This window comes from Coregonus lavaretus (genome assembly GCF_964263955.1).
Source record: "Coregonus lavaretus genome assembly, chromosome: 37".
Taxonomy (NCBI): domain Eukaryota; kingdom Metazoa; phylum Chordata; class Actinopteri; order Salmoniformes; family Salmonidae; genus Coregonus; species Coregonus lavaretus.
Window position 1 is genome coordinate 20,086,602 of NC_140024.1, and position 27,239 is coordinate 20,113,840.

At 43.4% G+C, this 27,239-nt stretch overlaps 1 long non-coding RNA gene across 1 annotated transcript; it reads left to right on the top strand.

Moving 5' to 3' along the window:
* The first annotated feature begins 8,201 nt into the window (after positions 1-8,201).
* Positions 8,202-8,939, top strand: LOC311111520. The gene is made up of 3 exons (XR_014610779.1): positions 8,202-8,315; positions 8,683-8,769; positions 8,873-8,939. It is a non-coding gene; the product is annotated as an uncharacterized lncRNA (long non-coding RNA).
* The last annotated feature ends 18,300 nt before the right edge of the window (positions 8,940-27,239 follow it).

Consider the following 27,239-nt stretch of genomic DNA (forward strand, 5'->3'; position numbering starts at 1 on the left):
CTCACTCCTGGATTGCGTCCTACCTGACCGGTCGCTCCTACCAAGTGGCGTGGCGAGAAGCTGTCTCCGCACCACGTGCTCTCACCACTGGTGTCCCCCAAGGCTCAGTTCTAGGCCCTCTCCTTTTCTCCCTATACACCAAGTCACTTGGCTCTGTCATATCCTCACATGGTCTCTCCTATCATTGCTACGCTGACGATACACAACTAATCTTCTCCTTTCCCCCTTCTGATAACCAGGTGGCGAATCGCATCTCTGCATGTCTGGCAGACATATCAGTATGGATGACGGATCACCACCTCAAGCTGAACCCTGGCAAGACGGAGCTGCTCTTCCTCCCGGGGAAGGACTGCCCGTTCCATGATCTCGCCATCACGGTTGACAACTCCGCTGTGTCCTCCTCCCAGAGTGCGAAGAGCCTAGGCGTGACCCTGGACAACACCCTGTCGTTCTCCGCCAACATCAAGGCGGTGACCCGCTCCTGCAGGTTCATGCTCTACAACATTCGGAGAGTACGACCCTGCCTTACACAGGAAGCGGCACAGGTCCTAATCCAGGCACTTGTCATCTCCCGTCTGGACTACTGCAACTCGCTGTTGGCTGGCCTCCCTGCCTGTGCCATTAAACCCCTACAACTCATCCAGAATGCCGCAGCCCGTCTGGTGTTCAACCTTCCCAAGTTCTCTCACGTCACCCCCCTCCTCCGCACACTCCACTGGCTTCCAGTTGAAGCTCGCATCCGCTACAAGACCATGGTGCTTGCCTAAGGAGCAGTGAGGGGAACGGCACCTCTGTACCTTCAGGCTCTGATCAGTCCCTACACCCAAACGAGGGCATTGCGCTCATCCACCTCTGGCCTGCTGGCTCCCCTTCCTCTGCGGAAGCATAGTTCCCGCTCAGCCCAGTCAAAACTGTTCGCTGCTCTGGCACCCCAATGGTGGAACAAGCTCCCTCACGACGCCAGGACAGCGGAGTCACTCACCACCTTCCGGAGACATTTGAAACCCCACCTCTTTAAGGAATACCTGGGATAGGATAAAGGAATCCTTCTACCCCCCCCCCCCCCCCCCAATTGTAAAGTGGTTATCCCACTGGCTATAGGGTGAACGCACCAATTTGTGAGTCGCTCTGGCTAAGAGCGTCTGCTAAATGACGTTAATGTGCCCTTGAGCAAGGCACTTAACCCTAATTGCTCCTGTAAGTCGCTCTGGATAAGAGCGTCTGCTAAATGACTAAAATGTAAAATGTAAAAATGATACATTTCAGTCACCACTGTTTGTCATAACCATAGCAGGATATCAGATGACTCTGTTGGGGTTCCTGTAAGGGGCACAAGACAAAAGGCTCTAATAATAGAGATAGCATAGTGCTAATGACCCCCAGTACACTGCAAGACAGAGAAAACCGTGACATCACCCATAGAGATGGTCATACAGGCTAACATATTGCTAATAATGCTAACAATTCCTGTAATAGGCCTACAGCTAAGGTGACATGAGATCATGAATATATATCTGTGCAGACTAGTGCAATATTTAAAAGACCATCAGAGCACAGCACTTTGACACACTGCCTTTACTCAGAGAAGCAGTCAATACACCATGCAATGTCCCTACAATATCCCTATAGGGAACACTTGAGTTTTCAAAACTGACAGCGTTCAGGCACTGTTGAAGCTAGCGTTGTAGTGGGAGGGTGCCCTCCAGTGGTTATGCTAGGTAGCAGTTGGATGTTTTCAATTATTTCACACATTATGTTGATGTGGTCTGGGATTATGTTAGAAGTCTCTCAACTCTCCCTGCGTTTCTTTACTGTGCAGGAATAATACTTATACCCGAAACTCTGCAGGCGATTGTGATTGGATGAGCTTCTACATAGCCTTCATACATGGCACGATAACAGGAAAACTTGATTTCCGTATAGTTCAATTAGCAATATGGCTAATCTGTCAATCCATCTGTTGAGGAATTTGTACTAATTTTAATGAAGAATGTGTGAAGGGGAGCAGGAACGGGCCGGACCGGGCTGGCGACGCGCACCACTGGCTTGGTGCGGGGAGCAGGAAAGGGCCGGACCGGGCTGGCGACGCGCACCACAGGCTTGGTACGGGGAGCAGGAACGGAGCGGGCTGGCGACGCGCACCACAGGCTTGGTGCGAGGGACAGGAACAGGCCGGACCGGGCTGGCGACGCGCACCACAGGCTTGGTGCGAGGGACAGGAACAGGCCGGACCGGGCTGACAACGCGCACCACAGCCTTGGTACGGGGAGCAGGAATGGGCCGGACCGGGCTGGCGACGCGCACCACAGGCTTGGTGTGAGGGACAGGAACAGGCCGGGCTGGACTGTGGAGACGGACTAGAGGTCTGGAGCGGAGAGCTGACACAACCCGTCCTGGCTGAATGCCTATCTCCACACCCTGTGTGTGAGGCATCAGCACAGGACGTACAGGGCTGTGCACTCGTACTGGCGCTACAGCACGTGGCACTGGCGCAGGATATCCGGGACCGAGGAGGGGTACTGGAGGCCACGAGCATTGAGCCGGCACACTCCGTCCTGGCTACATGCCCACCTTAGCACGACACGTGCGTGGTGCTCGCACAGGACGTACAGGACTGTGCCGGAACACTCGCGGCACAGTACGTGGCTCCGCATAACCCGGAGCCTGCCCAGTCTCACGCTGCCTAGCCTGAGTACGGGGAGTTGGCTCTGCTCTACCTCTAGGCTCCGCCAACCATCCTTCCAGCCCCCCAAACCTGGTGGCCTCCTCTCCTAGATCGCCGATGCACCCTCTAGCTGCCTCCAGTAGCCCCGTCATCCACGCCGTGTGCCCCCCCCAAAAAATTACTTGGGGTTGCCTCTCGCGTGTCCGTCGTCGGCACGGTTGGCGCCGTTTCTCCTCTCCTGCCTGGGCATTTATTTTTGCCCATGGCCCTCTGCCCGCGAAAATGTCCTCCCAAGACCACCAATCGCACACCTGGGACATCGCCAACTTCTCCTGTTTGGCACGCTGCTTGGTCCTCTCTTGGTGGGATCTTCTGTCACGATCGTTATGAGAAGCGGACCAAGGCGCAGCGTGATAGGCGTACATACTTTATTAAGTGTACACAACAAGAACAAAAACAACAAAACGATACGTGAAGTCCTAGGTAATACAACAAACCATACGGAACAAGACCCCACAATAAACTAGTGAACACAGGCTGCCTAAGTATGGTCCCCAATCAGAGACAACGAGCTACAGCTGTATCTGATTGGGAACCACCCTGGCCAACATAGAAATAAACGATCTAGAACAAAACCCATAGAAAACTAAACATAACAAGTCCACACCCTGGCTCAACATTTAAGAGTCCCCAGAGCCAGGGCGTGACAACTCATTACATTTTGAGTGCTTAGCAAGACAGGAAAACGGTCCAATTCACTCACTTACAGTATCTAGAGAACATCCTTAGTCATTCCTACAGCCTCTGATCTGGCAGACTCACTAAACATACATGCTTTGTTTGTAAATTATATCTGTGTTGGAGTGTGCACCTGGCTATCCGTAAATAAAATACAAAACTAGAAAATGGTCTGGTTTGCTTAAATGATTTATACTTTTACTTTTAATACTTAAGTATATTTTAGCAATTACATTTACTTTTGGTACTTAAGTATATTTAAACCAAATACTTTTAGAATTTTACTCAAGTAGTATTTTACTGTGTAACTTTCACTTTTACTTGAGTCATTTTCTATTAAGGTATCTTTACTTTTACTCAAGTATGACAACGGGGTACTTCTTTCACCACTGGTCATCAGCCTATACATTCTCTCCCTACATATGGGACACTTTAGAAGATGAGGCGTGACACCATTTAGATGATGGTGATGATGCAACGTTCACTATAAGCAGGGCAATTTCCCATTTCTATGAAGCCTACAGGATGCTTTGGAAATATAATTAGGAATTAGAATACTAGAATGGATATGAACCTTCTTATGATGGTCTAAAGCATCAGCCATTTTGGTCAGGGACTTGGTCAAACATGGTTTGCAGTGCTGTGATAAGATATTGTGTAAAACAATGAATTTGGAGATTATCTGCATTGTATGTTTGCTAGCTATAGCCAGCCAGTTTTAGAGGCATGATTCCATACATTTTTCAAATTGTGCCAATATGCCAATATTCCATTTAAACAATGCAGTCAATCCACAGCATACACTTGCTGAAATCAGTTGATGATAGGATTTAGACAAGTTTTAAATGCAACAAGTACTGATATTGTATAATATAATAACACTCACAGCTTTCTAAGAAAATACAAATGTTGACATTTACGGTCTGTTTACGTCAATATTTTGGGGTTACAATATTTCTATTACACAACTTCTGATATTTATCATACCTTTCTTTTATTTTCTTGCAGAAGTAAAAACAGGAAATGCATCACCGATGCCTCTACTGCCATTCATTCCAATTAGACTGGTTTGGATTTCTCCTGACGAAAATAGCTGCCTTCATCACCCCCTTCTATAACTGTGAGGGATTATGACATAGACCCTTTTGTAATTTAATAGGATCTCTATGGAATCGACCACCAGACGACATGGACAGATAAACTGTCTTTCTGTGTGTGTGTTGTGTGTGTGTGTGTGTGTGTGTGTGTGTGTGTGTGTGTGTGTGTGTGTGTGTGTGTGTGTGTGTGTGTGTGTGTGTGTGTGTGTGTGTGTGTGTGTGTGTGTGTGTGTGTGTGCTATATGTCATATGGAGAGAGCGCCACTTTCTTCCTCACACAACATCAATAAATTAGAGTACCAGCCACACAGTGATCATATCTTTGTTATCTCATCCCAGCTAGGGAGGCCAATGTAAATGTAATTTTCTTCCATGCTTTTTTCTGTATCGTTATATCAATGCTAAGCAGGGCATTGACATGGACCATCATAAAGAGAGAGTGTAAATCACCCCTACCACTAGTGCTCTCAACAGACATATACTGTTGCTACTGCACTATAGAAAAAGCCTCTGCTCCCCATTACATTCAGCTAGCTGCAGTCTGTTTATTTTCTGTTGTCTATGATCCCTCTTTTCTCCTCTGTCTAGCATATAGCATCACATAGGCCGTTGGTTAGAGTTGCTGTGATGTAGATAAGGCCTCTCATCCCTGGCTGATATAAACCAGGCCGTTAGCTAGCTGCGCTGCTGTTGGATGTTGCCGCGCTACAGATGAATAATTCAGTTGTCATTAGTATGCGCAGTGTCACAGGTCTCTCTGAGCGCCTTTATGACAGCCAGCCTGCCGTCGCCTCTTGTCTGGTTAACAACCACGACCCATGGTCCTGCCGTCACCTCTTGTCTGGTTAACAACCATGACCCATGGTCCTATAGTCACCTCTCGTCTGGTTAACAACCACGACCCATGGTCCTGCCGTCGCCTCTTGTCTGGTTAACAACCACGACCCATGGTCCTGCAGTCGCCTCTCGTCTGGTTAACAACCACGACCCATGGTCCTGCAGTCGCCTCTCGTCTGGTTAACAACCACGACCCATGGTCCTGCTGTCGCCTCTCGTCTGGTTAACACCTACGACCCATGGTCCTGCAGTCGCCTCTCATCTGGTTAACACCTACGACCCATGGTCCCGCAGTCCACCTACACCAACCATTACTGTATGACAATAGGAGTGTGTGAGTGTGACGTGTGTGCCTGTGTGTGTGTGTTGGTGTGTGTGTGTGAGTGAGTGCATGTGGTGTGTGTTTGTGTTTGTGCGTGTGTGCGTGCATACCTGCAAACCTATCATTAGTGGTCTGAGTGAAGTGGATAAGCTACTGTGATCCATCCAGGTACCTACAGAGGTGTTAGCCTATCACGTTGTGTGAGCTTTTATCACTAATTGCCTCAGCGGATGACACACAGTAATTATCAGGCTGACATGTAGCTCTTCAAATCTGACACTAACAGGCGCTGAGCCAGGGAGGCTTCCTATCTCTTATGCTACATGTGGCGGCGATCTGCTTTTAATAGTGCAGACATAGAGGAGGTGTGAATATAGATGTGTTGCCATGACTCTTGCCCACTGGCCTGCACGTATTCACTGAGTAGACTCTTGGACTACAACAAGTATGTATTCTGATTGCCAACAGTAGTAATATGTTGAGTGTGGCACTTGATAATCAACTGTATAATCATTCTCAATGTGGAGTGATTGACCTGTGCTCAGCCACCCTCTCCTTGCAACATGATGCAGGCAGGCAACAGATGAGAAAACAAAGTGCTGCAATAGGGTGAAGGCAGAGGTTGAATATGAGTACAGGCAGAGAGAGAGATGGAGAGAGAAGGAAAGAGAGAGACAGACATACAGATGTAGGATCTTAATTTGAGCCAGTTTGCTACAGCAGGACAATAATTCTGCAGCAACAGGAAATGTGAATTATGATGTGGATTATAATGAATGGACATTTTTTGTAGGGGTTGATACATTTTCTGTTTGGGCAAATCAAGTCTGACATTTTAAAATGGAAATTACAAACTTTAGAAGCCTTTTGTAATACAATACAAGTTTGCATTTCTTGCTCTGCAGTACAAATCTCAGCAACAAAAGAGTGATCAAATTAAGATCCTACATCTGTACAGACAGACAGACATACAGACATATAGGCAGACTGGGTCTATAGTAATAGGCTGCTCCAGTGTTCTGGGTGGATATGTGGATATTAAATAACTTGATGATGTCACAATGCCACTTTACCAGGGATGGAGCACTAGGGAACATTATGAGGTAACATGTTGCCACGGAAACACACTTCTAACATAATCCCAGACCACATTAAAATTGTTAGACAAGCTCAGGTAGAGCGTGTTAGCTACATCTCTCAACCTATAACTGATTTGATTGATTACAACAGTACACTACCCTAGCGTGTTATGGGTCAGACACTTAGTGACCCTGTCACTCTGGTCTCTCCTTGGGAGCAACGAAAGGAGACCCATAAACATAAAAAGAAACCCAAGGAGAAGAGCATCCCTCCAGCCCTGGCCTTTCTTCAGCTGTTTACACTGCTGAGCTGCGTCAGGATGAAGAAGACACCATTTGATCCCTCCCAGAGTGGTGAGGGGAGAAAGGCAACAACGATACACGATACGAACAACAATAATGACTCTGATACTGGTGAGTGTGATGAGGTGTCTTTTGACTAGTGCTGCTACATAGTACAATTATTTAGGCTTCACTTGGAAAAAAAACATAATGTGTCTTGGAAATGTTTCACTTACAGGCTCTGACTATTCTGCAGGTGATGTGAAAAGGATCAAGGACAAGAGTAAAGGAAAGGTTCGGAGAGAGAAAGTTTGGATTGAAGTTCAGTAATCTCCTGAGTGGCGCAGTGGTCTAAGGCACTGCATCGCAGTGCTAACTGTGCCACTAGAGATCCTGGTTCGAATCCAGGCTCTGTCGCAGCCGGCCGCGACCGGGAGACTCATGGGCGGCGCACAATTGGCCCAGCGTCGTCCAGTGTAGGGGAGGGAATGGCCGGCAGGGATGTAGCTCAGTTGATAGAGCATGGCGTTTGCAATGCCAGGGTTGTGGGTTCGATTCCAACGGGGGGCCAGTATAAAAAAAAAATATATACATGTATTCACTAACTGTAAGTCGCTCTGGATAAGAGCGTCTGCTAAATGACTAAAACGTAAATCTCAGGACCACAAACGCAGAACGACACTGGAAACAGAAAAAGACAATAAACAAAGATCTAACTCGGTAGGACATCCAAACCTGCTTATCAATGAGGATTTGCCAATGCATTTGATAATTGATAATGACCACAATAAGGAAAACACAGTATATTGTGTTGAATTTGATACTGCTTGACAAATGTGATAATGTCACAATGCCCCTTCGGATGGGGTAGGCCCTACTAGTTAAAAAGTCTTAACGGAATCCATGGAACGTCCCAACTCTGACCTTACCCCCATTGAAATGGTTAGGTTAGGGTAGGGATGTCTCAAGGATCTCGGTTAGCACTAACCCTAGTTATTATTGGGTAACATTTTGCCATGGAAACACACTAGAGCTCATTGGCTATTGATATTGTAGTTTGAAATATCAGTAGATTTCTAACTGATGTACTGATTGTGACCCTGAGGTCTCCCCTGTGGAGAAAGCAAAGGAGACCCAGCAGAAAGAGAAGAAGCAGAGCATCTATCCAGCTGTGGCGGCCCTGCAGCTGTTCACTCTCTTCTGCTGTGGAGGGAAAGTCAAGCTGAAGAAAACTCGTGCCTCTCAGTACAGACAGAGTAAAAAGGACCAGGACGAAGATACTGCATCTGATACTGGTGAGTGTTATGGGTTGTCTGTTGATTAGATATAGAATGATATTGCTCCACTTGGAAAGATGTGTCTTCAAAATCAAAATGTCTAAACAGGCTCAGACTGGTCTGGAGGAGATGTTACAACCAAAAAGGTCAAGGACAAGAGTAATGGAAAGGTAGGGAGGGAGAAAGACTGGACTGAAGTCCAGCTATTGAAATCATCTCAAGACCACGAACCCAGAAGTACAACACCAGAAACAGACAAGGGAACTCATTTGGGACAAAGACCGAACTCTGTGAGACAAGCAAACATGCTGTATCATATTTTATCGTGAGCAAAAGATCTTTCCCATAATGTTTTATCATTGGGTATTGCAATTGTCTTATGCAGGCAAATCAAAGGACACCCCGGCAAGTGAAGACCCATGTGGAGGAAATATACATAAGACCTGACTCTCCGACTCTACCACGTGCCCACGTAAGTTACTGAAACCTGACTTACTATACGGACAGACAGAGATTCACACATCCAGGCAGTTTCCCCTCTGACCTCAACCTAACCCCCCTCTTCCTCCGGGTAGAGCTCCCTCTCCCAGTTCTCCCTGGCTAGGAACCTGGCCATCCTCCCGCTGGAGTGGCAGCTACCTGGAGTCCCTCTGACCACCTCGTCTATGGCAACTAGGACAGAGAGAAAGCCATCCACTACCAACACTTCGACACAGGCGCAGACAGAAACACAGACAACAGATATGAACACAGACACACAGACCACTGCCACCTCTCAGAGACAGATCTCCATGGTGACCACCCAGTCATCAGAGACCATGACAGAGGTTCACACATCAGACTCAAGCACCCAGAACTCCACTCCTGACATGGCACTGACCCCTGAGAGCACTAAGGACATGATCGCTACTGATGAGGATGTGAAGGATGACTCTGCTGAAGATTTGATCTCCACCCTAACAGACACCTCTATGGAGAAATCCGTCCAGTAGGCCTAATGAACATTTCAATATAGCAAAAGCTATACTATGATCAATTAATAAAAACAGTTAATATTTCTGCAGCAAATGTTCACTACTGTTGATATGTGAAGCAGCATGCTTAGGTTAGGCATATGTGTTTGAATTCACCAAAAATTATAAATAAACCAAAAATATATCAAACCACTACAGGTAGGGGAGTGTGAATACATCAGCATTGAGTTCATTTGGTCAATAATGATCTATGGGCATATTACATTCTGTAATATATGAAATAACAATCACCCACAGTGAATACAAAGCAGACATGTTCTATTTTCTCCCTCCGTCCTTCCCTCCCATGTCCTGATGAGGTTTAGATTGTCTTGTTATCCACCCATTCAACTGTTTAGCATTTTAATAACGCCTCGCAATCTCAGGGCCTAATTATTTTTGATTCACATGCTTAAAATAGAGCCCACATATCACCACATATCTGAGCGGCCTGAAGGTGCTGTGTTACTGGTGGGTTTCCAACAGATTACAGGGAGATTGGTGAAATAAGTCAACCTAAATAGGGACGATAGGAACATTATCATACTACAGCCTCATTCTCTTTGCCTATATTACAGCAGGGAGGATATATTGGTGTCATCAGAGTAATGGAGTACCACACATACTGTATGTACCTCATGTTTTCACACATCATGATGTAGTCCTTGTAAGATAACTCTGGAGCGTGATCTTGTCGTTTTATCACCTTGAAGGGTGACAGAATAGTGAGCTTTATCCATGACTTTGAGAATGTAGGTATTTTATGAATTCACACAGGTACGATTTCTGTCAAACTGCACTTTTCTGTCTCTGTCATGCCTGCGGTCACCAGATGTACAGCCTCCCCAGAGCTGCATATTCCAGTGGCCTACATGCATGGATAATGAGCTGAGAGAAGTAGTTGCAGCACATCGTTTTAGGCTACAGCCAAGCTCTATCTTTAACCTGAGAAACATCTTAGTCCTACATGAGTGCACTCTCCACAACAAAGACCAGCCTGACATCAACATACTGTTGATAAAGTAGACATTGAATTAAATCAACATAACATAGACACTGCACATGTATTTTTGATGATTGTTAATCTAGAAAAGACGCAGAACATATTAACTCTGAAAGGGGAGAGAGAGAAGAGAGAGGGGGATGAATGGGTGGATAAAGAAGAGAGACAGTACAAGGGATGGTGAGATGTGTCCATTTATGAATTCAAATATTCAACTCCCCAATAAGAGGATCAAAGGTTCACCCAGGTGTACAAACAAACAGACATGCATGTACATACAGACATGCACGGACACACACCTACACACACAAAAACACACACGCACACACCCACTCCTCTATCCACATGAAGTGGTCAGGGCATCACAGTGATCTAGTTACAAGGACATTGAGAGAAGCCATTTCTCTGCTCTAGAGACTGTAACATTGATGAGGTTCACTGGACGCTCAAACACACCTCCAACATGTCCGTGAAATAAAAGATTACATCATCATTTTAATCCAAGTACTTTTCATATGACTGCACAGTTAGATAAGTATTACTACAGTGAGGACAATTAATAGAGATCCACACTCTTTTCACACTTCGGTAGGCTATCTATGCCAGGGGCTATTCTAGTTCCTGAGCTATGAGAATCCCTTGACCTGGCCGAGCTCCCCTCACTGTATTGTAACACCAGGCTAACACCTATCAAGAGTAATCATGGCTTTAAGTGACCAGTCTATCCTCAGGGGGATACTCCTGACAACACATTGACAGCCAGGCTCTATTACGGACTGTCAGCTGCTGTTTTTGCTGGCTCTGTCTTTACCCTGCTCATAGGACATGATGGACAGTAAGTGTGTGTGTGTGTGTGTGCGTGTGTGTGTGTGTGTGTGTGTGCGTGCGTGCGCTTGCGTACATGCGCTCATGCCTATGCATGCATGCCTATGTTTGTGTGTGTCCGTGTCTGCATTAATGTGTGTGTGCATGCGTTCCTATGCATGCATGCATGGGTGCACATGCATATCTGTGTGTGTGTGTGTGTATGTGTGTGTGTATGTGTGTGTGTGTGAGTGTGTATGACTGAGGGCTGGAATGAACAGTCAACTGTTTCTCATTAGTGTCTAGCTGCAGAGGGAGAGCAATAAGACAGTGATGTATGAATGTCCCCTGAGCAATCAGAGACACTATGAGCCATCATGGGAAGAATATATACAGCTTGGTACGAGACTCTGAAACAATGAATGGGTTTGATAGACAAAACATTTTTATACTCTACTACAGTGTTTCCCAACTCCGGTCCTCGAGTACACCCAACCAGTGGAGGCTGCTGACGGGAGGACAGCTCATAATAATGGTCGGAATGGAGTAAATGGAATGGTATCAAACACATGGTTTTTATCTGTTTGATACCATTCCATTCACTCCATTCCAGCCATTCCACTCCAGCCATTATTATGAGCCGTCCTCCCCTGAGCAGCCTCCACTGCCCCCAACAATACATATCTTGTTGTGGCCCCGGAGAAGCACACCTGATTGTACTTGTCAACTAATCATCAAGCCCTTGACATTTGAATCAGGTGTTTTTGTCCAGGGCTACAATACAAATACAGTACTGGAGGAGGGAAAAACTGTGATAATATAATACTACATGATACAGATTCTCATTCTCATTCTCTCTCTCTCTCTCTCTCTCTCTCTCTCTCTCTCTCTCTCTCTCTCTCTCTCTCTCTCTCTCTCTCTCTCTCTCTCTCTCTCTCTCTCTCTCTCTCTCTCTCTCTCTCTCTCTCTCTCTCTCTCTCTCTCTCTCTCTCTCTCTCTCTCTCTCTCTCTCTCTCTCTCTCTCTCTCTCTCTCTCTCTCTCTCTCTCTCTCTCTCTCTCTCTCTCTCTCTCTCTCTCTCTCTCTCTCTCTCTCTCTTCCTCTCTCTCTCTCTTCCTCTGAACCGTAGAGTTGTATTGTTAATTCCACAGACATCGCTCTGTCAGTGAGACCCCATGAAACACATAGCATCTCTCCATCCCTACACTGGGGAGTGGGGAGCCCTGAGGACCTACTTTGAAGTTCTCCACAGGCTAGTCGTTTACTGGTGGAGCACACTGATGGAAGGTAGAGGGGGATGGGGAGGTATGGAAAGAGAGAGAGAGAGAGAGAGAGAGAGAGAGAGGATTATTAGAGGATGATGATAGAGATATTAAAGTAATCCATTGGTAGAGCTAATGTATTTCCACACCTTCCACTTCCTGTCCAGGAAGACACAGTGAGTGAGATTGAACAGGTTGCCAGTATTAAACCCCATCTCTTTCACTCCTCATCATCAACGGCAAACATCCATTAGCCATTCTGAGACACACTTAGATGATTCCTTTGATGATACAGCAGTAGCAATACAAGGATATAACATCTATAGAAGAGACAGGAACGCTTATGGAGGAGGTGTTGCTGTATATATTCAGAGCAATTTCCCTGTAATGCTTAGAGAATATTTTATGTCAAGTGTTATTGAAGTGTTGTGGTTGCAGGATCACTTGGCACATCTGAAGCCTTTCCTTTTGGGGTGTTGCTATAGGCCATCAAGTGCTAACAGTCAGTATCTAAATAATGTTTGTGAAATGCTTGATAGTGTATGTGATGTAAACAGAGAGGTTTTCATCAAGTCGTCCACACAAAAGGAAGCTTCTCACTGTAACCAGTGCCTGTAATCTGGTTCAGGTTAATAATCAACCTACCAGGCTGTTTACAAACACTACAGGAACAAAATCATCCACATGTTTTTTTTTTTATTATTATTACATTTTTACTAATACTGTAGAACTTTGTTCTAAAGCTGTATCTGTACCCATTGGATGCAGTGGCTATATCCAGGAAAGCCAAAGTTCCAAAAGCTGGTCCTAAAATAGTGTATAAGAGATCATACAAAAGATTTTGCTGTGACTCATGTGGATGATGTTGAAAATATGTGTTGTTCTGATGTGGAGCCTACAGATGATGCACTTTATGAATTTATGAAATTGCTTCTTCCAATTATTGATAAACATGCACCTGTTAAGAAACTGACTGTTAGAACTATTAAGGCTCCATGGATTGACAAGGAATTAAATAACTGTATGGTTGAAAGAGATGGGGAAAAATGAGTGGCTGATAAGTCTGGCTGCACATCTAACTGGCTGACTTACTGCAAATTTAGAAATTATGTGACAATCAACATGTACTGCACTGACACAAATGACTGATGAATGGTTGAAAGAAATGGATAATAAGAAGATTGTGGGAGCTGTACTGTTAGATTTCAGTGCAGCCTTCGATATTATTGACCATAACCTGTTGTTGAGAACATGTATGTGTTATGGCTTTTCAAGCTCTGTCATATCGTGGATTCAGAGCTATCTATCTAATAGAACTCACGGAAGTGTCTCTAATGTCAAACGTAAAGTGTGGTGTACCGCAGGGCAGCTCTCTAGGCCCTCTACTCTTTTCTATTAACATCAATGACCTGCCACTGCCATTAAACAAAGCATGTGTGTCCATATATGCTGATGATTCAACCATATACACATCAGCAACCACAGCCAATAAAGTCACTAAAACTCTTAGTAAAGAGTTGCAGTCAGTTTTGGAATGGGTGGCCAGTAATAAACTGGTCCTGAACATCTATAAAACTAAGAGCATTGTATTTGGTACAAATCCTTCCCTACGTTCTAGACCTCAGCTGAATCTGGTAATGAATGGTGTGGCTGTTGAACAAGTTGAGGAGACTAAATTACTTGGTGTTACCTTATATTTTAAACCATCATGGTCAAAACATATAGATTCAATGGTTGTAAAGATGGGGAGAGGTCTGCTTTTTTGACACCACACTCCAAAAAGCAATTCCTGCAGGCTCTAGTTTTATCTTATCTTGATTATTGTCCAGTCATATGGTCAAGTGCTGCAAAGAAAGGCCTAGTTAAGCTGCAGCTAGTCCAGAACAGAGCGGCATATCTTGCTCTTCATTGTAGTCAGAGGGCTAATATTAATACTATGGCTGAGGAAAGACTGACTGCATCACATCTTGTTTTATAAGAAACATTAATGTGTTGGAAATTCCAAATTGTTTGCATAGTTAACTTACACATAGCACTGACACACACACACACTTACCCCACCAGACATGCCACCAGGGGTCTTTTCACACTCCCTGGGTCCAGAACAAATTCAAGGAAACATACAGTATTATTTTATCCATCTCATATAGCGCAGCTAAAGTGAACAGCAAACCTGGTTTCAAAAAAACTAATAAAGCAACCACTCTTGGCACCACGCCTCTCCCCCATGTGGCCTACTTGTTGTGTGTACAGTCGTGGTCAAATGTTTTGAGAATGACACAAGTATTGGTCTTCACAAAGTTTGCTGCTTCAGTTACATGAGATATTTTTGTCAGATGTTACTATGGTATACTGAAGTATAATTACAAGCATTCCATAAGTGTCAAAGGCTTTTATTGACAATTACATTAAGTTTATGCAAAGAGTCAATATTTGCTGTGTTGACCCCTCTTTTTCAAGACCTCTGCAATCCGCCCTGGCATGCTGTCAATTAACTTCTGGGCCACATCCTGACTGATGGCAGCCCATTCTTGCATAATCAATGCTTGGAGTTTGTCAGAATTTGTGGGGTTTTGTTTGTCCACCCGCCTCTTGAGGATCGACCACAAGTTCTCAATGGGATTAAGGTCTGGGGAGTTTCCTGGCAATGGACCCAAAATGTCGATGTTTTGTTCCCCGAGCTACTTAGTTATCACTTTTGCCTTATGGCAAGGTGCTCCATCATGCTGGAAAAGCAACTGTTCTTGGATGGTTGGGAGAAGTTGCTCTCGGAGGATGTGTTGGTACCATTCTTTATTCATGGCTGCGTTCTTAGGCAAAATTGTAGGTGAGCCCACTCCCTTGGCTGAGAAGCAACCCCACACATGAATGGTCTCAGGATGCTTTACTGTTGGCATGACACAGGACTGATGGTAGCGCTCACCTTGTCTTCTCCAGACAAGGTGTTTTCCGGATGCCCCAAACAATCGGAAAGGGGATTCATCAGAGAAAATGACTTTACTCCAGTCCTCAGCAGTCCAATCCCTGTACCTTTTGCAGAATATCAGTCTGTCCCTGATGTTTTTCTTGGAGAGAAGTGGCTTCTTTGCTGCCCTTCTTGATACCAGGCCATCCTCCAAAAGTCTTCGCCTCACTGTGCGTGCAGATGCACTCACACCTGCCTGCTGCCATTCCTGAGCAAGCCTTGCACTGGTGGTGCCCCGATCCCGCAGCTGAATCAACTTTAGGAGATGGTCCTGGCGCTTGCTGGACTTTCTTGGGTGCCCTGAAGCCTTCTTCACAACAATTGAACCTCTCTCCTTGAAGTTCTTGATGATCCGATAAATGGTTGATTTAGGTGCAATCTTACTAGCAGCAATATCCTTGCCTGTGAAGCCCTTTTTGTGCAAAGCAATGATGATGGCACGTGTTTCCTTGCAGGTAACCATGGTTAACAGAGGAAGAACATGATTTCAAGCTCCACCCTCCTTTTAAAGCTTCCAGTCTGTTATTCTAACTCAATCAGCATGACAGAGTGATCTGTCATGCTAATTATATTATTATAATATTATATTATTATTATTATTATTATTATATTATTATTATTATTATTATTATTATTATTATTATTATTATTATTATTATTATATTATCTCCAGCCTTGTCCTCGTCAACACTCTCACCTGTGTTAATGAGAGAATCACTGACATTGAGGTGCAGGTCAATTTGTAACATTTTTGACGTGCGTTTTTCAGGATTTTTTTGTTGTTATTCTGTCTCTCACTGTTCAAATAAACCTACCATTAAAATTATAGACTGATAATTTCTTTGTCAGTGGGCCAACGTACAAAATCAGCAGGGGTCAAATACTTTTATCCCCTCACTGTATATGCTAATATATGCCATTATAATTATGCAACATACAGTATAGAGACTGATCATATACTCCCGAGTGGTGCAGTGGTCTAAGGCACTGCATCGCAGTGCTAGCTGTGCCACTAGAGGTCCAGGCTCTGTCGCAGCCGGCCGCGACCGGGAGACCCATGGGCGGCGCACAATTGGTCCAGTGTCGTCTAAGGTAGGGGAGGGTTTGGCCGGCAGCGATGTGGGTTCGTTTCCCACGGGGGGCCAGTATGAAAAAAAAAAAAAAAAACATGTATGCATTCACTAACTTTAAGTCGCTCTGGATAAGAGCGTCTGCTAAATGACTAAAATGTAAATGATGGCAGCTGGTTCTTTTGTGGCAGGGCTGAAATGCAGTGTAAATGCCCACCTCCTGTCCTGACTGAGCAATTGATTTCTCCAGTCTCTGAAAACTGCATTAGCCAAAACACATTGGTCGAGAGAAGGTCAGTGCGATCATGATGATGGAACGACAAGTTCACTAAACCCAGCACTCAATCACACAGGCATATGCATGCACGTACACACACGCACAAACGCAGGCAGATAGGCAGGAATGCATGCACGCACATACACATATATTTGTGTATTGATTCTGATATTACAACACCTTGCACTATTCACTGAGATAACACCACTAGACCAGAGTCCCAAGGTACAGTATATGATTCCCCGTCCTACCTAGTTCTGCTTGGTTTAATGTTTGAAGTTAAAATGTTTATCCTGTAAATGTATAATTGACTTCATGCCGGCTGTGACCACAGTGGTGGAGGTCACAACACAGAGACATGGCTGCCTTTATTTGTTTAGCTACTGGCCCTCACTAAAAGGAATCCAATAAGCCATCAGGATGCACCCTGTGGCCATACAAGTGTTTAGGGGTCTGAAAGGAAGACTAGGTAGAGTGCGTAAACACACTGACAGACACACATAGAAGAAAACACACATCGTCCCTCTATAGAACACTTACTACCAACACACCCACATGTACATTAACCCTCTGAAACACATACACACACCCTGCATTTATCTGGCCACTAATGGTCTTGGCTGGAGGATGAAGGCATTTGTTATCGTCTTCAGGAGAGGCCAAGGTTTGTTCAACATCACTACCCAGGAGGCACCACTCTGATCTCTCTGTGCCAGTCTTGGTACACTATATAAAGTCAATGTGTCACTCACTCTGAAAGCCACACAGAAAAGTATCCACTTTATGACACAGACTGAAGAAGCTCAAACCTTGCTTACATTTCCTAGATATATATATATATATATATATATATTTGAGTCTTGTGGGGGGGGGGGAAGAGGGCATATCCTATGTTGACTTATGACAAGTTCATGGACTAGGGCCCTATAAAATAGGCGTTGCGGACCGAATCACGGAATCCAGACATTAAACCCAAATTCAACAATATTCAAACATTTATTGAACTTAGTAGGAAATCAACTAAATCTATTCAACTTGTTAGAAAACGCATTCATTTGCCCAAGTCAATCATACGACATGAACAAAATGCATCAGTGATTGGTATTTCCATGAACTTTCTGAAAGGGCACAGGAATGCCCCTGTCTGTGTGCATGTGTGCGGTGCGCGCGTATGTCTACACTTTGTGTAGCCGTTAGCGATGATGCTAATGATAACCTTCTTCTGGTAGGGAAGGAATGGCTTTCCCCCAAAACCTTCGCAAGTAAATGTTAACTACAAAGTAGCCTATGCCTGCCTGGCAGAATTATACCGTGATCATTTGCATCACTCCAGTGGCCATTTGTTCTACAGCAACACCGCTTAACCAAACAAAGGTCTCTTTCTGGTGCACGCTTGCATTTAAGGGTAACTACACCCCAAAATCTAAATGTCTTACATTTTTCCCAGACCTCAAAAATTGTCACCTGATAGGGTTTAAACATTGTTGTGGACATAGAACATCCAATTGTGCTGTTTTGCTATTAAAAATGTGTACTTTTGAGAGCGAAAACCTGCCAAAACAGGGACAAACGGTCAACGGGGAAATCTAAACGGAGAAAAGGGAACTTGGGAATTAACGGAATCAGGCAAAACATTGAAGGGATTTTATAGTGCCCTAATGGACTACAGACATTGACAGTCTCCTAGACTAAAAACAAAGGCTGCATGTACTGCCTACATTTTGAGGGAAACGCAATGTCCATTATTTGATTTGATCAGGGCAGGGCAGGGCAGCACACACAAACTGCATTTAGTCCAATAACAATCCATGATATTATTAGGGTGATAAATAAAAGGCAGTTGCTCCATGACACAAGAGCACGCTCTACTGGGACAAAAAGCTTACAGCACCTGGTATTCCCAGGCGGTCTTCCATCCAAGTACTAACCAGGCCCGACCCTGCTTAGCTTCCGAGATCGGACAAGATCGGGCGTATTTTTTTAATTTATATTTTATTATGAAAACCAGACAATTTTACATCATTTCTATCATCATTAAAGGGTGAACAATTCACCCTTTTACAAAATCAGAAAGAAAATACAATAAATTAACAATTAAAACACTCACCTAATCCAATTAATAATTAAACACAAGTTTTCCATTTGATGAAATTCTAATAAATGTACTCCCCCACACAAATTCTTTTTCAAAGTTGCCCCCACCATATCTCTGCATTATCTCTATATTTTTTCCTCCAACATACTCTTAAAAAGTACCTCCACACTCACACATTTCCCTTCATAATGTCCCAAGTTCCTTCTTAGTCTTACAGCATATCGAGCATGACTTAAAACATAATTAACCAAATTAAAATTCAAAACTTTACTTTTCCCATTAATACCAAAAAGAAAAAATCTCCTCCATTCCACCCCATTAAAATTCTCCTCCCCCCAATGTTTCACTAAAAGCTCCTTTAAAAACTCATGAAAACCTATTATTCTACTGCATTCAATGAAAAAGTGCATAAAGTTTTCCACCTCTATATGACAAATGTCACATTCTCTATTAATATTTCTGTTGATTTGATGTAAGACCACATTAGTAAAAATCCTATTATGTTTTATTTTAAAATCATTGTCTTCACATTCTATGGAATTCCCCTTTACATTAACATTCCTCCATATTGACTTCACATCCAAATCTACAAAAACCTCCGACCACACTTTCTCCGAAGCAGGCACTCTTATCTCTTTTAAAATACATTTACTATAGACTGTTTTAACTTTCAAGCCTGACAAATCACGTTTCACTCCACCACTTTCATACAATAAAACCGGCAAACCCCTGGCTCTCTTAACCGCCCCTGTATTTATTAAAACACCCCACTCCTCCGGAATGCACCCTAAAATTCTCTTATACATATTTTCTACTGTAGTTTTGCTTATTTCATCATCGACCTCAACAACATTGTCATAAATAGCTTGTACCGGTAGAAACCGCGGCCTGACCTCATATAGAATATCACCAATCTGTCGCATCCCAGCTCTCATAAAATATTTACAATACAACATTGTATTATTATATTTGATCTTTGGATTCAAAAAGATAGGCTGATTTAAAATATTTTCCAAACTGTTACATTCATAAGAAATGTGTGGTAAAACCTGCCCCCAAGCCTCGAAAACTTCCTTATAAAACAAAGGTATATTTCCCAACATTTCTTGTTTTACACTCATTAATAAACCATTATCCCCTATCCTCCCAACCTCCTGCAAATACTCTGCAAAAAACTTTTTCCACCCGTAATCTAATTCCCCATATAAATACTTCCGAACCATTTTCACTCTTATTGCTATTTTCCTCACCCTTAGATCCACTAACTTCAAGCCCCCCTCCTCATAACCCGCAATCAATGTTTTAAAAGCGATTTTCGCCCCCTTCCCATCCCATAAAAATTCAACTAAAATCTTATTCATTTCAATTAAAACCCATTCTGGCACATCTAAGACATTCATGACGTGAATACAAAATTGACATCAGTAAAGAATTTATAACAATAACCTTCCCCTTTAATTTTAACAACCTCCCCTTCCACATATTTACAACCTTTCTGACTTTATTTATCACCCCACTCCATGTCAAATCCCTAGCTTCTTTTTCTTTTACACCTAAACCCTAACACCTTAAAATATTATTTGGCCTCCTTAAAAGGAAAATTCCCCTCATTTACCTTCCCAATATACATTACAACAGACTTTTCCATATTAACTTTAGCTCCTGATGCTCTTCCATATACTTTAAAACCTTCTATTACCCTTTTTACACTGCCCTCATCTCTAACTGTTATAGTTGTGTCATCTGCATATTGGTGAATCAAACTAAATCCCCCCTGTGGAGTCTGTACACAATTAATAAAATTATCCTTCTTAAGAAAAGCCGCTAAAGGTTCAGCTGATAAAACATACAATAAAGCAGATAAAGGACATCCCTGTCTCACAGATCTCTCCAGAGTAAAATAATCAGTTAAAACCCCATTGCATTTCACCCTACTTTTTGCATTTCTATATAATAATTTAATCCACCCTATTATTTTATTACCAAAGCCAAATCTTTCCAAGACCCTAAACATAAAATCATGTTCTACTCTATCAAAAGCCTTATTTAAATCTGTGCTTAAAACAATACCTCCTATCTTATCCCCATTCATTTTGTGTATCACGTCGCTAATCGTATTAATTGTGTCAGCTATATCTCTCCCAGGAACACTATAATTCTGTGTTGATGCTATAATATCATGTAAAACTCTCTTCATCCTATTCGCTAAAATTTTGGCTAAAATCTTGTAATCCACATTTAATAAACTAATTGGCCTATAATTTTCCAATTTCACCTTACTCCCTTTGTTTTTATATAAAATAGTTATCATTCCTGTCACCATTGATTCTGATACACAATCATTCTCCTCCATATAGTGATAAACCTCCAATAAAATAGGTGCTAAAAGACTTTAATACATTTTATAAAACTCTGCAATGATACCATCTACACCAGGGCTCTTATTCACCTGTAAAGCCTTTATCGCATCCATAACTTTATTTACTGTAATCTTCCCATCACACATCAATTTATCTTCTCCATTAATTTTCACCTCCACACTACCTAAAATCTCCTGTACACACCCCTCATCCACCTCCCCTTTTTTTAAATAAGTCCTTATAAAAAATCTGCACTGTCTCTAAAATCTCTACATAATCATCTACTACTTCCCCCTTTACATTTTCAATCTGTCTAAGATATGTTCTTCTTTGAGGACTCTTCTCTAATCCAAGAAAAAAAGAAGTGCATTTCTCCCCCTCCAAAAAATACTTTGCTTTGCTTCTTATAATGGCCCCCATACACTTATCCATGTCATATTTACTCAATTTTGCTTTCAACTCTAAAAACGTTTCTATATTATAATAATTAGGTTCACTGTCACACTTCCCCATTTCCTCATCCAATTTGGCGCTCAACTCATTTTCTTTTCTTTTCATCCTGCCTCTCTTTTTCCTTGCATATCTTATACTAAAAACTTTTATTTTTTCCTTAACCTTGTCCCACCATAAACACTTATCCTCCCCTTTCTGCTTATCCTCCATTTCACATGTTATCAAAGATTTAAATTGTTTACAAAAATCCTCATCCCCCAAATAACTCACATTCATACACCATGTACCACCTCCTATTCTTTCCTTGTCTAAACCCACCGAGAAATTTAAACATGCATGATCACTGAATGTTGTAAAAACATACTTAACATCTTTCATACCTTAAATCTTCTTTGACTAAAATCAAATCTATTCTGGTTTGTTTTAATTCCCCTAAAACCACCTGCCTTCTAGAAAATTCTCGTTTATCGGGATTGTCATCTATCCATATGTCAATATGTTTTTTCTCAACCATCATTTTCTTTAAAACCCCTCTAGATGCATCATTCCTAAAAGCAGCTCCCCTTGTCATATCTAATCTGTCCAATTTCACATTAAATCCCCCACCACGATGCAATTTCCCACACTCCATCCTCCCACTTCAACAAATAAAACCTTGCGTTCTATTTCGTTATTTGGCGCATAAACATTTATAATTCTAAACTTCATATCCATATACTCAAAATATAAAACTAAAATCCTCCCATTATTATCATCATGTACATGTACCACTTTATCCACCACATCCTTTCTCACTAGAATAGCAACCCCACTAGAATTCCCTCTACCATTATTAACAAAAATAAAATCCCTCCATATTTGTTTTACTTTCAATACACAATCATTGTCCCAATGCGTCTCTTGTAGACATAAGATATCCACATCCTTCATTTGAACTATATTTTGAAATGTATCCATTGTCCTTAAACCATTTACATTTAGGGACACAAACTTAACCATTTCAAAAAATAATAAAATGAAAAGAAATACCTTCATTGTCCTCTACTTTTTGTCCTGTTTCTTTCATTTACATTTACGTCATTTAGCAGACGCTCTTATCCAGAGCGACTTACAGGAGCAATTAGGGTTAAGTGCCTTGCTTAAGGGCACATCGACAGATTTTTCATCTAGTCGGCTCGGGGATTAGAACCAGCGACCTTTCTGTTACTGGCACAACGCTCTTACCCACTAAGCTACCTGCGCCCTTTCCTCTTCTATCCTTCTTCTCCCCCCCCCCCCTCGAGCAAACACTCACTTACATCGTAATCACCTGCACCTGTCTTACTCTCCTCACCGGAAGCGCGTATTTAGGCTGGTATGGCCGTAAGCGAGAAAACAACTCTTGGTACTCTATATTAAGTCAATGTGTTATTCACTCTGAAAGGGACACAGAGAAGTATCCACTTTGTGACACAGACTGAAGAAGCTCAAACCTTGCTTACATTTCCAGGATATATATACATATATATATATTTGAGTCTTGTGGGGGGGCAGGGAATAGGCGTTGCGGACGGAATCACGGAATCCAGACATTAAACTGAAATTCAACCATCTTCAAAAATGTATTGAACTTAGTGTTACCCACTCCTCTCGGAAGAGGGAACGCAACACCCTGCTACAACTCAACTCTCCGTGGTGTGAAAGAGGTATGGGACTGTAGGTGTGAGTAAGGATGACAAAAGGCAGAGAATACCGTTAACAGGGAATTTATTCTTTCGCACGGTAAGTTTGGGGAAAAGGGGCTGGACGGAACCAAAGCAAAGAAAGTAAATATCAAAGCCCCCTCTCCTACCTTACCTGCCTACCCACTACTTACTTAACTAGCACCACCTGGTGCACTATCCAAAATACAGGGGATGGTCCGCCCAGGTCTTTCCTAGTGTGCATAGACCGTTAACTTCTACGGGTAATGTATGCCCACGGGCCTCTTGCCTAAGCACTCCCATGGTGCCTTCCTCTCCCCCCCCCCCTTAGGAACAAATGAAACAAAATAACACAAACTGGTTCACAACAAAACCCAACAAACTAACACAAAACATTACAATCAGCTCTCACAGCAACAACTACACAGTACATACCAAATGTCTTCGCAACAACCAACATGCTATAACTCTCAGCCATTAGCCCTCTCTCTCATCTCTGGTTCCCCCCACCCCCCCCTTCTGAGCAACAGAACTGGGGCTTATATAGCTTCAGAAGGAGTTGGTAATTGGAGACAGCTGCATCCTGACGACGGCGCGGGGTCAGCTCTCCAATCATCAATGTTCATTGACCAATCAGCTGCTTGTTGGGGAATGTCAGGAACCCATTTCCTGAAATACATACATGAAAATGAACAACCCACAACACAGAAACTGGGGAACGTAACACGTCCACCACAAAAAATGCAAACATACAGTTTGCAATAACAAAAACCAACGCATCCCCAGTTATTAAAGCCGTGATAGGGTGTCGGCAACCACATTTGCCGAGCCCTTCACATAGGCTATCTGTACATTATATCCTTGTACAATCAGAGCCCACCGCATAAGGCGGCGGTTCTGATTGTACATTTGCTTCAAGAACACCAACGGATTATGGTCCGTGAAGACCATTAAAGGCAAGGCACTGCAGCCCACATATACCTCAAAGAACTGTAAGGCTAGCAATAAAGCCAGCGTCTCCTGTTCAATTGTGGAGTACCTTGACTGACACGAGTTGAACTTACGGGAGAAGAAACTGACGGGTCGATCCACTCCATCTTCATCTTCTTGCAAGAGAACCGCACCAACTCCCACTATACTTGCGTCTACCTCCAACTTAAAAGGTTTGTCAAAGTTGGGGGCGGCAAGCACTGGGGCACTACAAAGTAGCGCTTTAGCGGACTCAAAAGCATACTTACAGTCCTGGGACCACATAAATGGTACCTTGGGACTAAGCAGAGATGTAAGGGGAGCTACTACCGTCGAGAAATTCTTACAGAATGTACGATAGTACCCTACCATCCCCAGGAATCTGTGCAACTGGCGGCGAGTCGTGGGAGCAGGAAAAGCAACAATTGCTTCCACTTTTCCAGTTACTGGGCGCACTTGACTTCGTCCCACTTGTTTCCCTAAGTAAGTCACAGTAGCCTTCCCAAACTCACACTTGGCCAAATTGAGGGTTAAAGAAGCATTCTCCAACCGCTGAAACACACTTTTCAAGGTGGCGAGATGATCAGACCAAGTAGACGAATTAATCACCACATCATCAAGGTAAGCAGTACAATTTGGCACATCGGCGAACACAATGTTAACTAGCCGCTGAAAGGTAGCAGGTGCATTACACATTCCAAAGGGCATCACAGTGTATTGTACGAAGTTATCTGGCGTAACGAAAGCCAAGATGTCAGAAGCTCGAGAGGTCAGAGGCACCTGCCAATAACCTTTTAGCAAATCTAACTTGCTAACGTAAGCAGCAGAGCCAATTCTATCAATGCAGTCTTCTAAGCGAGGTAGAGGAAAATAATCAGACTTTGTAACGGCATTTACTCAACGATAGTCCGTACATAAGCGAGACGTACCCCACAGGGTCTTTATTACATAATTGGTGTCACTGAGTTTCTTTTCCACAAGATATGGTCCAGAAAAACGTGCTGACAGAGATGAGCCGGGGATTGGCAACAAAACGAAAACTTGATCCCCTGGTGCAAAAGAACGGCCAACAGCCTTTTTGTCATAATGCAACTTCATGCGTTTTTGAGTAGAGGAGAGAGACTTTTGGGCTAACGCACATGCAGCGTGCAGTCTCCCGCATTTTACTGACATAATCCAACACATTTTTAGGGGCACTACTGGGTGTAGGAGATAAGATATGCTCCTTCAACAATTTCAGCGGACCCCGTGGGGTGTGTCCAAACACAAGGTCAGCAGGGCTGAACCCTAAGGACTCTTGTATTGTTTCCCTACTAGCAAATAGGACAAAGGGAACCCCCTCATCCCAATCGGTACTGGTATCCATGCAATACTTGCGTAGCATTGCCTTCAGCGTTTGATGCCAGCGTTCGAGAGCCCCTTGACTCTCCGGATGATACAGACTGGAGACCTGATGGGAAATACACAGCGTCTTCAACACATTAGAGAACAGCTTTGACATAAAATTGGATCCCTGATCAGTTTGGATTACTCTAGGGAGTCCAAACGTAGAGAAGAACTTTACTAGTACCTTCACGACAGTCTTAGCCGTTATTGTACGAAGAGGAATAGCCTCTGGGTATCGAGAAGCACTGCACATTATTGTTAGTAAGAACTGGTTACCTGACCTGGTTTTCGGCAACGGACCTACACAATCAATTATCACTTTTTCAAACGGTTCCCCCACCACAGGAATTGGGCAGAGCGGCGCACAAGGAACTGTTTGATTCGCTTTCCCAGTGAGTTGACATACGTGACATGTTTTACAAAATTGGACAACGTCAGACTTCAAACCTGGCCAAAAAAAATGTAGAAGGACTCGGTTATAAGTCTTCGTGATCCCCAAGTGTCCGGACCAAGCCTGGTCATGGGCGAGTGACAGCACCTGCTGTCGGAACGGTGTAGGAACAACCACTTGACACACTTCACTCCAGTCACTAACGGTGTCATGAGCTGCCCATTTACGCATCAAAACTCCTGCTTCCATAAAGTAGGCAGTCTCCTTAGTTTTAGCTTCCTCAATGGACATTACCGAAGTAAAACACTTGCGAAGACTGGTGTCTCTCTTTTGACATTCAATCACCTTCTCAGGGGTGACAGACAAAAGAATGTCATGTAATTGGGGCGCGATTTCACTTTCCCCTGCCTTAGTTTTTACGGGGGTAAAAACTGTCGGCATTGCAGAAGGAATACTCGGTGCATTGTCTTCTACCTCAACCTTCTCAAAAATGGAACTAGCCAAATCCACCACATCTCCTAGCTTACGAGATTGTGCCCTCGTTAACACACAAGCTGGAAAAACATGTGGAAATGCTTGACCCAGCTTATCATCTGCAATTCTGATTTCTGGGTTGTCTACTACCTCTAACACAGGAGTGACGTTACCACCAGCAATATCATTCCCTAGTAACAATGTAACTCCTTTTACTGGCAGTGTAGACACTACACCAACACAGAAACATCCTGATACCAAGTCTGACACTAAGTGGACCCAGTGTAATGGTACAGGTACTGTTGTTGTCTCTATCCCTTTTAATATGACATGTGAGCCACAATACATTTCAGGAGACCAGGGTAAAGCATCAGGAACCATTACTGACTGCGCCGCCCCGGTGTCTCGTAAGATTTGAATGGGCTTTTGATCAGCTTGTTCTCCAGTTAAGGAAACACAACTGGCAAATATAAACGGAGCATAGACAGGATCCGGTTTCTCAAATGCTGAATCAATAACTCGGTCCAACGGACGAGCCAAAGACTTGACTAAACCCATACTTTTCATTTTTGGGGACGGTGACAGGGACTGTTTTGGTTTATTTTTCAAAACCGGGCAGTCCGCAATCACATGACCCTTTTGGTGACAGTAAAAACATTCACGGACTTCATGAAAAGGCTTAGGGTTGTCAGAGGAAAAGCGACCTGAACGAGGCACTGATGATGTAATCGTTCGGTCT